The 11,780-nt window shown below is 36.8% G+C and overlaps 1 protein-coding gene across 7 annotated transcripts in view; it reads left to right on the top strand.

Moving 5' to 3' along the window:
* NRG3 (neuregulin 3) overlaps positions 1-11,780 on the top strand; it is a 1,064,061-nt gene that overhangs the window by 842,112 nt on the left and 210,169 nt on the right. The gene's annotated exons all lie outside the window — the stretch shown is intronic.

Here is an 11,780-nt window from a genome sequence, read left to right on the forward strand (position 1 = left end):
CAAAACCAAAAGAGTTGGACACGTAACCAACTTAGCCATACAGGAGCCCCAAAATAATTTCCTTTCTTATATCTGAGCTGTCCAATTTGGTAGCCACTAAAAACATGTGGCTTTGGGCACTGTGTGAAATGTAGCTAGCCCAAATTAAGAAGTGCTGCTATACGTATAAAATACATACTGGAATTCAAAGACTCAGTATGGAAAAAAGGATGTAAAATATCTCATTCTATTTTCTAAATTTTAAAAATATGTTGATTGATTTATTTTGAGAGAAAGAAAGCATGTGTGCATGCTCAGGCAAGCAGGGGAGGGGCAGAGAGAGAAAGAGAGAGAATCTCACCAACTGTGAGATCATGACCTGAGCTGAAATCAAGAGTCAGACACGTAACTGACTGAGCCACCTAGGTGCCCCTCTATTTTCTAAATTTTGATTACATTTTGAAATGATAATATTTTGGATATATTGAATTAAATATGCCAGTCAAAATTAATGCATCTGTTTCTTTTTAATGTGGCTATTATAACATTTAAAATTTCATATGTGACTTGAATATGACTCATCTTACATTTCTAGTAAACAGCACTGACTTACATAAATGAAATTTAAAAGAAAGAGATCATATGATAGGAAAATTGTTTCCTTTTTAAAGGCAATGCAGTCAGCAAAATCTAGGAATAAAAATTATAAAATAGTGTCTTAGTTTGCTCAGTCAGCTATAACAAATTACTATAGAGTCAGTGGTTTAAATGACAAACACTTTTCCTTCTCAGTTCCGAATCAAAGTTCGGACAGATTCAGTTTTTGGAGAAGGATCTCTCCTTGGTTTGCAGATGGCAGCCTTTTTGTATTCTCACAGAGAGAGAATCAAGTTCTCTCATATCTCTTTTCATGAGGGCACTAATTCCATACGATAGTTCTAGCCTCATGACCAAATTACCTCCCAAAGGCTCCATCTCCAAATACCATTACACTAAGGGTTAGGGTTTCAGAGTATGAATTTTAAGGGGACACAAACATGCAGTCCATAGCAGATAGTATAAGGGATGTGCAGAAGCTATTTTATTAAAACTACAGGAGCGCCTGGGTGGCTCAGTCAGTTAAGCAACCAACTCGGGCTCAGGTCATGATCTCGCAGTTGGTGAGTTTGAGCCGTGTGTTGGGCTCTGTGCTGACAGCTCAGAGCCTGGAGCCTGTTTCAGATTCTGTTGTCTCCCTCTCTGTTTGCCCCTTCCCCACTCGCACTCTGTATCTTTTTGTCTCTCAAAAATAAATAAACGTTAAAAAGTTTTTAAAACTACAAAACTATATTTGGGGCTGTGTGTATGAGAGAGAGAGAGAGAGAGAGAGAGAGAGAGAGGATGGATTTACAACAAAGAGAGGTCCTGCCATGTTCTTGGTTTGTAGATGTAATGTATGACAAAGTTTAATTTAAATTACACTACCTAACACTTGTGATCTCGATGGGCACTAATTTCAAATTATCAATATTGTTAAGAGGGAAATGCTTGCAAAAGTGATTGGTAATTTAATACAAATTTACTAAACGTTTAATTTGGGAAGGGACTTAATGAACTATTTTACAGTTTATCAGAAAACAGACATGAGAAAAGTTGACATATATTTAATAAAATAGAAAACCAGTGATTACTGTATTCCTTGTTTCCAGAACAAAAATTAGTACATACAAAAATTAAAAGATGAAGGTGATGTTTTAAGTTAGTGAGAAAAGAATACTATAATTTTAATGTGGGTGAGCTAAGGACATGTAAGCAAAACAATAAAATTAGATCATTTTTCTCACAACAGAAAATAAATTTCAGGGGATTAAAGAGTTACAAATGATAGCACAAAAAATCAATATAAGCAGTAAACTACCTAAATATGTGATCTGTGTTGAAAGGAGTTATATTTCAGCATGATGCAAGTGTGGAATTATAATGGAAAAGGTTACAAAGTAATACATAGAGAATTAAATAGGCTAAATGGTTCAACCTCATGGGGTAGTAAAGAGATGCTTCCTTACAAACTAAAGGATGCTAAACATTCAGAAATTGAAACTAATGATCAGTTACTAAATGACCATTCACTAAATGATCACATTTTCCTGGGAGAAATCGTAAACACTAGCGTTTCAGCTTTAGGAAGGAAGTTACGATAAAGTAAAAAAACTCATGCCAGACTATAAATTAATTAATTGATTTTATTTTTCTTTTTCCTTCATGCCAGTTCCCTTTGAAGGAAAACTGTTATTGAGAGAACTTAGTATCTTGAGATGAAATGCTAACAATATGGTAATGCCTATAAAAGTTTACTTTCTTGTAATAGGGAGCAAGGTTTGTAGGCTGAATTTTAGTTTGTGGAATGAATAAATATCTATCTGAGCATGAATTCGAAATATGTATCTGAACATGAATTATTTTGAAATGCCAGCTCTTAACTGCCATAGCAAGTCTTCTCTAAGTAATAAAATTTAATATCAGATTTGATTTCAACTCAGATTTTGTGTGTTCAAGGTTTTCATTTCATAAAGGATAATATTGCTTTGTAGAAGTTAGACACGATTACTTCCTATTTGATTGCTTTGATGTGCCTATTTCTTTGAACAAAAATCTCTTTTTAAATGTTCTTTTGATATATGAGCCCATGGTTCCAGTGAAATTACTCCTGAAAGCAAAATGTGATGAAGGCTTTAGAGTTTGCTACAAGTAGTTATTTCGATACATTTGCTGATATTTTCTTGATAGGCAATGAACCAGAATTTACTTAAATTTTTTTTTTCTATTGTGGATATACAAAAGTAAACAGCAGGCAGTGGCTACTTTCCAAAGCAGCAAAACGATTTTGTTGCCAGGTTTTTGTTTTGCTTTTTAGTGGACCTTCTCATTTTTATTGTGATTCTTTTAATGTGGATACTGAAGACTGAAAAGGTCAGGCTAAACATTAACAAAATGAACAAAATTAAAGATTTAGAGAAACTATACTCCTTATGTACTTTCTTCTAGATTTTCTGGTATAGAGTGGAAATTAACCTTAGGATGGTTTAGTTTAAGGATGAGGATGGATTTTATGATTTACTTAAAGTTGGTTAGTACAGTAGTAGCTCATTTAAATTTAGATCTAAATGTTCTAGGGCAGCATTCTTTCCCTTCTCCAATATCAGTAATGTGGTCTTGGTAGTAGAGCTAGGATGGGGATATAGTTCTCTTGCAGTACAGCTCTTAGTAAACTATTCCTTCTTATTCTTTGCATATGTCTACTATATCAAGTAATCCACTGATAACCTTCATGTAATTAATGAAAAATATACGTGAATATTTAAGATGACCCTCTTTGCAAATTTCAAGTATAGAATACACTACTGTTAACCATAGTTACATTGCTAGACATCATATCTCCTGAAATTACTCATCTTAAGCATTTTTACCACACATAAAACTACAGAAAATAGTAACTACGTGAAGTGATTAGGTATGTTAATTAGTTGGATTGTGGTGATTATTTCACAGTAAATGAAAATAGCAAATTGTACACTTTAAATATATACAGTTTTTATTTGTCTGTATTAACCTCAATAAAGCTGGAAAGAAAGGAAAATATATGTGTACATATAAATATATATCATGGGGCACCTGGGTGGCAGTCGGTTAAGCGTCTGACTTCAGCCAGGTCACGATCTCGCGGTCCGTGAGTTCGAGCCCCGCGTCAGGCTCTGGGCTGATGGCTCGGAGCCTGGAGCCTGTTTCCGATTCTGTGTCTCCCTCTCTCTCTGCCCCTCCCCCGTTCATGCTCTGTCTCTCTCTGTCCCAAAAATAAATAAACGTTGAAAAAAAATTTTTTTAATAAAAATTAAAAAAAAATAAATATATATCAATAAGTATATTCATCATTCAGACCATATGTTTGACTTGTCGCTTTACCAAGTATGGTTATTAGCAGCCTTCTTTTCTTCATCTCTCCTCTGCTCTTCTGTCTTCCCATATCTGGTGTTTCTTAATAACACTTAAATGTTCTGTAACTACAAACATGTCTTCCTTGCCTTCTTCATGGATGTATCTTAAAAGCTGGAACTCTATGAAGAGCATCCATACAGTGCTAATGTTTTATCTGCTGCAAAGCTACAAAGCTGGGTTTCTTGGAGTATCTAACAGCTTGTAATCCTCAACTTCCCTAGTGACCAGTTATTTTCACTGTTCTCCAGCAGCCCTCTGTCTCCAGCCTCCTTCTGTACAGCTTCCTTCTCAATCTGCCGCCCAGCTGGCCTCCTGGGACTTCCTGTTACTGTTGTCCCGGCTTGCAGATGTCATTTTCTGATTTCCTTCACTTCCTTTTTAAAATTTTGCCTTCCCTCCTTTGGCTAAAGAAGTGGGATGTGTCTTGAGTATCACTAGTGTGTCTGAATTGGTCTTCGTTCTGTGCTCACACTAGCTGGGGTATGTTAAAATTTCTTTTGACAGGCTCTTTTAATCTAGAGTTTTTGATTTGTGGGCTCTGTGAAACATATTATTTTCTGGATGCTTTTCTTGTCTTCAGGTTCTTACTTTCTGTTCTCTCCTTTGCAAATTTCTCTTGGTTGGCTATAGGACTTCCTGGGTTGATTTTCTAAATCTTTTTATTCCCTTTCATCTTTTCCCAATCTTTTGTCAATTTTCCTTATTTATTGGGAGATTTCTTGATCTTTCTACACTTTTATTAATTCACTTTATTTTATTTATTTATGCATTTATGTACATATGTATGTTAAGTTTTATTTATTTAAGTAATCTCTACACTTAATATGGGGCTTGAACCCAGGACCCTGACATCAAAAGTCACATGCTCTTCTGACTGAGCCAGCCAGGTGCCCAATTATTTTTATTTTAAACACACTATTTTCATTTTTGAAAGCTCTTTCAGATTCACTGATTTTTCCTTACCTCAAGAATTTTAACAGATTGAATGAATAAGATACTTTTTGGATTCTCTCTGTGGACATTACTGTTGGCAATTGGTGTTTTCTTTTTTTTTTTAATTTATTTTTATTTGCTTATTTTGAGAAAGAGAGAGAGTGCATGAGTGGGGAGGGGCAGAGAGCAGAAGAGAGAATCCCAAGCAGGCTCTGCTCTGTCAGTGCAGAGCCCAATGAGGGACTCAAATTCACAAACGATGAGATCATGACCTGAGCCAAAATCAAGAGTCAGGTGCTTAACCAACTGAGCCACCCTGGTGCCCCAGGTGTTTTCTTATTTTCTGTGAATCGTCTCTGTGATCTCTGTGAATTATCTGTCTCCATGAACCTCATGTTGAATGCTTGAGAGCAAGGCACGAGGAACCCATTTGCTACTCTGTGTAATATGTGGTGCTAGCCCACTTAGGGTCTTCATTTTAGGGTGCTTGGCTTGGAGCTGATGTCATTCTGGGGGCCCCCAAATGTCAGAATGTCATTGGAGTCACAATTATACTATAGAATTGCCTTCCAGTCTCTACCTAAGGTTACAGGCCTGGCTCATCTGAGACAGGAGTAGGGGCAACAGGTAGGAAATATTTCTAGTTCTGTACATAGTTTCCCCCCCCCCCCCTCGCACCCTGGCACCATCATGTGTACAGCCATGGGACTTCCTCACACTCTCCTGGGCTAGGTAGGCTCTTTTTCAGTCCCAAGTCTCTGTGGTCTCACTGGGAGCACTATCTCACTTTTCCGTTGTGTCCCATGCAGCTGCTTCCTCCATCCCGGGGCAATAATTACTGCACTTTCATGGACTTGCTGCCTTCCAGAATTTGCTGAAATTTCTTCCACCCTGACAGTTCTTTAGCAATATCTTGTTTGTTGTGGACTTATGACATGTTGATTTTTGTACTTAGATTTTCATTGGGTCCTAGGAAGGAAAGAAAATACATGAATGTGGTCAATCCCCCCATCTTTAAGCAGAAATTATCTTCGAGATTTAAAATTCCATGTTAATAACCTAGTGCCAACTAATTGTAGAGATTCCCATCATGTCAAACATCCACATATTCCTTTTTTCAGCCATAGTGCCTAGCATCAATCTCTGAATTTATACAGACAATACATTCATTAAAAATTATTCTTCCATTGATAATTAATGTCACTGACTATTTTAATGGTATGAAATACTTCATTTTAAATGGAATTTCATTCTATCTATTTCATCTGATTAAAATAGATTTTCCAGATTCTCAAACTATTTAAAGTAAACACAAAAGTGCTTGTCAGAAAATACATGTTGCAAGAATGGAAATAGCTTTTGCTATTGAGTACTTACATTTCTGAAGTTCAAGTTTCTTGCAAAAGTTAAGCTTAACCCTCAAGGAATTTGAGCATGGAACAATATGAAACAAGTGTATAATTGTTGACTTTACATGTTTTTAAGATCCTATACCTTAAAGGGATGCCTGAGTGGCTCAGTCGGTTGAGTGTCTGACTCTTGATATCAGCTCAGGTCATGATTTCACAGTTTGTGACTTCAAGCCCCACATCGCGCTCTGTGCTGACAGTGCAGAGCCTGCTTGGGATTATCTGTCTCCCTCTCTCTCTGCCCCTCCCCCACTCATTCTCTCTGCCTCTCTCAAAAATGAATAAACTTAAAAATTAAAAAAAGATCCTATACCTTAGAAAGCAATCACTAACAAAAATGACATTCTTTTTTTTTTGTTTTGTTTTGAATGTTTATTTATTTTTGAAGGAGAGAGAGACAGAGTGTGAACAGGGGAGGGGCAGAGAGAGAGAGGGAGAAACAGAATCTAAAGCAGGCTCCAGGCTCTGAGCTGTCAGCACAGAGCCCGATGCGGGGCTCGAACTCACGAACCATGAGATCATGGCGTGAGCAGAAGTCAACCACTTAACTGACTGAGCCACCCAAGCAACCCCAAAAATTACATTCTTTTTTTAAGTTTTTTTTTAATGTTTATTTATTTTTGAGACAGAGAGAGACAGAGCATGAGTGGGGGAGGGTCAGAGAGAGGGGGAGACACAGAATCTGAAACAGGCTCCAGGCTCTGAACTATCAGCACAGAGCCCGACGCGGGGCTCGAACTCATGGACCGCAAGATCATGACCTGAGCCGAAGTCGCACACTTAACCGACTGAGCCACACAGGCGCCCCCCAAAAATGACATTCTAACAAACAAATATGACATCACCTTTGTCAGCTTTTGAAGGCTAAAGATGAAATCCTCCAAATCATATCTAAATTATGCAGAACATTTTAACACATAGAGAAAACAGAAACAACCTGTGAGATATGATTATCATTACCAAGCATTTTAAGGTTTTTTGTTTGTTTTTCTGAGCTAATTCTAATTTTTGATGCATAGCACACTATGATATTACATAATTTGCATATGGCTTCTTTTTTTTTCTTTTTGTGCTCTCACCCTAGAATACCTCAAACACTACTGCAGAAACTGAGCCTATTTATATATTTGAAATCCTCGTTTCCATACTTCCTACTGACATTGGCTGATAACTAGAGAAAATACACTTTCAAAAGACCTTAATCATTTGACTGAAATTTCAGATGTGCCCTCTAATGAATTCTGTGTTGAATTGTGACTGTTGCCTTAGTCTGTTTGGGCTGGAGTAATAAAACACCACAGACTGGGTAGCTTATAAACAACAGAAATTTATTTCTCACAGTTCTGGAGGCTTGAAGTCCAAGATCAAGACGCCAGCATATTTGTTGGAAGAGGGCCCTCTTGCTGGTTGTAGACTTCTTATTGTGCCCTCACATGGTGGACAGGCTAGGGAGCTCTATGGGGTCTCTTATATAAAAGCACTGATTCCAGTTGTGAGAATTCTACCCTTCTGATTTAAGCACCTCCCAAAGGCCGCGCCTCCTAATTCCATCACAATGGGTATTAAGATTTCCACTGGAGTTTTGAGAGAGCAACCTTCAAACTACAGCAGCAGTAGGGGTGCCTGAGTGGCTCAGTCGGTTAAGGGTCTGTCTGACTTTGGCTCAGGTCATGATGTCACAGTTCGTGGGTTTGAGCCCTGTGTCAGGCTCTGTGCTGACAGCTCAGAGCTGGAGATTGCTTTGCCCCTCTTTGCTTTGCCCCTCTTTGTCTCCCTCTTTGCCCCTTGCCCACTTGCACTCTGTCTCTCTCTCTCAAAAATAAATAAACATTAAAACAATTTAAATAGATTTGTGTAATTTTCAAAAACTACAAGAAATTATTATAGTATTGAAAGATATTCTGGGATATCTTTTTCCTTAAATATAATTGGAGTAAAGCAGTTCTTGTGACTATAATATTTATTTAGGATACATCTGAGTTGGATTATTGATTTTGATGTATATTTATTCCTCACAGTGAGGCAGACCAGGATTATAAGACTAAATTTTAAGTCCCAGCTCTGGAAAGTCAGAATATGAAACATATTGGCTTAAGTCAAAAAGTTTGAGTCTCTCTTTTCTCCTCTATTATGCATGGATTGGTATAATTCTTTCTAAATTGTATGTGTATTACCAAATGTAATGGTTGTTTTGGTACTCTTGAACTCATTTTTTGTTACACAACATTTTTGCACTCATAAACATGTAAATAATGCAGTACTTGAGAATGGTTAAGATTCCTTTGATGAAGAATTTGCTTTGCCTGAATTAGAAGCCAGCTAATTTATAACATGATGCAGACACAGCCTTCATTTTTACAAGGTTTTAATCCTGCAATTATAATTTAGCAATAATAAGATTTTTAAAAATTGGAAAAAAAGAGTTTTAAAAAATGAAATATTCTACAACTAGTACAAGATGTAAATCTATATAAAGCAACCATGAACTCTGGTTCTTTAATAAATAGAATAAAAATGAGTCATTATATTACTCTTATTTGTTTTATTTACATCCTTTTATTAGCATGAATATCAAATAGCAGTATGAATATGCATGGTATTTTAACTACATTAAATTATAAATGTGAAAGTTTTGAATTTTAATGATTATAATGATTTAGGAAAGCCTCTCAAAGTTTCCATTTCTTTTTTTCTTTTTTCTGCTCAAGTATTTGAGAAAAATGGGTAGGTGTTTCGAGAATCTGAGCATAGCTTGCAAAACACTATTTCCAGTGATGACCCCATTTTTTAAAACCTAAATGTGGACAAAACCACATTTTTACACTGGGCTGTATTTCTGGAACATGTTTTTCTTCAATTCCTAATACGATAATAGTCTTATAAAATGACCACTATAAGAGGGAGAGAGCCGAAGCATAGGAGACTCTTAAAAACCGAGAACAAACTGAGGGTTGATGGGGGATGGGAGGGGGGGGAGGGTGGGTGATGGGTATTGAGGAGGGTACCTTTTGGGATGAGCACTGGGTGTTGTATGGGAACCAATTTGACAATAAATTTCACATTAAAAAAAAAGAAAAATAAAGAAAAATAAAATGACCAATACAAATGGAACCACTGGTTTGTGTAAAAATATGTCTCCTTTAGGAGGTAGCTTAGGTCCCCCTTCCAGATGAGCTGAAGGACATTCTTTTTTATTTACTTATTTATTTTTTAATTTAAATCCAAGTTAGTTAACATATAATAACGATTTCAAGAATAGAATTTAGTGTTTCATCACTTTATCTATAACACCCAGTGCTCATCCCAACCAACCAGTGTCCTTAATGCCCCTTGCCCATTTAGCCCATCCCCCCACCCAACACCCCTCAGTCTGTCCTCTGTATTTTAGAGTCTCTTATAGTTTCTCTCCCTCTCTGTTTTTATATTATTTTTGCTTTCCTTCCCTTATGTTCGTCTTTTGTAACTTAGATTGCACATACAAGTGAAGTCATACAATGTTTGTCTTTTCCTGACTGATTTATTTTGCTTAGCATAATACATTCTAGTTCCATCGACATTGTTGCAAATAGCAAGATTTCATTCTTTTTGCTGACTGAGTTATATTCCATTGCGTATATATGTATATATACCACATCTTCTTTATCCATTCATCAGTCGATAGACATTTGGGCTTTTTCCATACTTTGGCTATTGTCAATAGTGCTGCTAAAACCATTGGGTTGCATGTGCCCCTTTGAAACAGCACTCCTGTATCCTTTGGATAAATACCTAGTAGTGCAATTGCTGGGTCATGGTAGTGCTGTTTTTAATTTTTTGAGGAGCCCCCCAACTGTTTTCCAGAGTGGCTGCAGCAGTTTGCATTCCCACCAGCAGTGCAAAAGGGTTCCTCTTTCTCTGCATCTGAGGGACATTCTTAAAGCAGGAAGGGAAGACTAAAAAGTCCTTTGACCAGAGGTGAAAAGAATAAAACACTAGGAACGTGTTCTGGCGATCAGAACACATTGCATTGTTAAGTAGGCCCTAACTTCAGAAGGACAGAGTTGAGTGGCACTGTAGGCTGAGAACAATACCCGTCTCACGATAAGGCTGGCAAGAAACTCTTTGTCTTTTTAGAGCCAGCTGGAGTACAAATTAAGACTGTCTTTTGTGTACTATATGAAGGAACAGACTACTCAAGATCTTTAGGGAAAATTGAGTTTGGGTCTCTCCGATGAGATATTTATGAGAATGAGGAGCAAAAGAAATTAGTAGTTTCTTCTTAAAGGTTTCAAGTGAGATCTTGGCATGGACTCCCTGAGCTAGGTCTAGTAGAAGGACTTCTATCTGCTGATTTGTAGGGCAAATATTGATGATCCAAGGATTTTCCCTTGGCTCCTGGATAGCAATGGAAGATCATGCAAGGGTCTCAGTATATCTAACTGAATTAATTAGGAAAGAGCAAAGCATGCCAGATAGATTAACATTATAGAATTTGGCACACTTTTCCCAGAGTTTCATTATTTTTCTTCTCAAACAAGTTGTTCATCTTGAAGAAAATAGAAACAATATGAGCTAAAATATGATAGACAATTGCTGAACTTTCATCTTTGATGATTTGATTTAGTCATATATATGAGGTATTCTTTCTAGTGGTAAAAAATAAAGTGTTTTCAAATGTTAAAAAATAAAAAGAAGACATAAAAATAAGGCCAATATTTTATTATGTTGGCCTGTGGTATCTGGATTTAAATGATAGATCTACAATTGGTGAGCTTGGGTTCCTTTCTGGGGTATGTAACGATATCTCACATATGCTGGTCAGGCTCATTTACCTGTGGACTCTTGTTATCCCAACAGTCTAGCTGATCTTTAGAGGTGTGGCAATTATGTGAGTTTGTCTATCTATGATGGTCCATGGTGAGAGGAAAAATGTTCTTAGAACTTACAGGATGTCAACTTACTCACTTACTTTTTCATTCCATTACTCATAAAACTTGCTAATGTCCCCATAATGCTGGGTACTTAGCTAGTTTCTCCTGATTCGACAAAGAGGTCAGTTGATTACTGTATTATAACATAAGTGACTGAGATACCAATGTGTCCTGTTCAGTAATATCTCAAATGAAGAATATTTAAAACTGCATTCATGAGTTTTTTTCCTCCCAAACCCATTCTGCTTCCTCTGGCATTTATATCAATATTCACTCTGTTGAGATTCACCTTCAATTTCTCCTTTTTTTCCCTTACACCCATGTCCAAATAAACCACTAAAGTTTATATATACTCCATCCAAACCACTTCACAAATCTAATTCTTCCTTCAATGCCACTACTTCGTTTCAGACCACCATCCACTGTCATTGGATTATTAGTATAATGTCCCAAACAGCCCCTCAAGTCTTGCTGGTCTCTAATCTATACACAGGGATGTCCTTCTATCCTCATTTCAAGTCTACTGGTTCTTTCTTATATAGTGCTCATTCTGAGTCCTCCAATGCCTTTTTAAATT

This window comes from Prionailurus bengalensis, chromosome D2 (assembly GCF_016509475.1).
Source record: "Prionailurus bengalensis isolate Pbe53 chromosome D2, Fcat_Pben_1.1_paternal_pri, whole genome shotgun sequence".
Taxonomy (NCBI): Eukaryota; Metazoa; Chordata; class Mammalia; order Carnivora; family Felidae; genus Prionailurus; species Prionailurus bengalensis.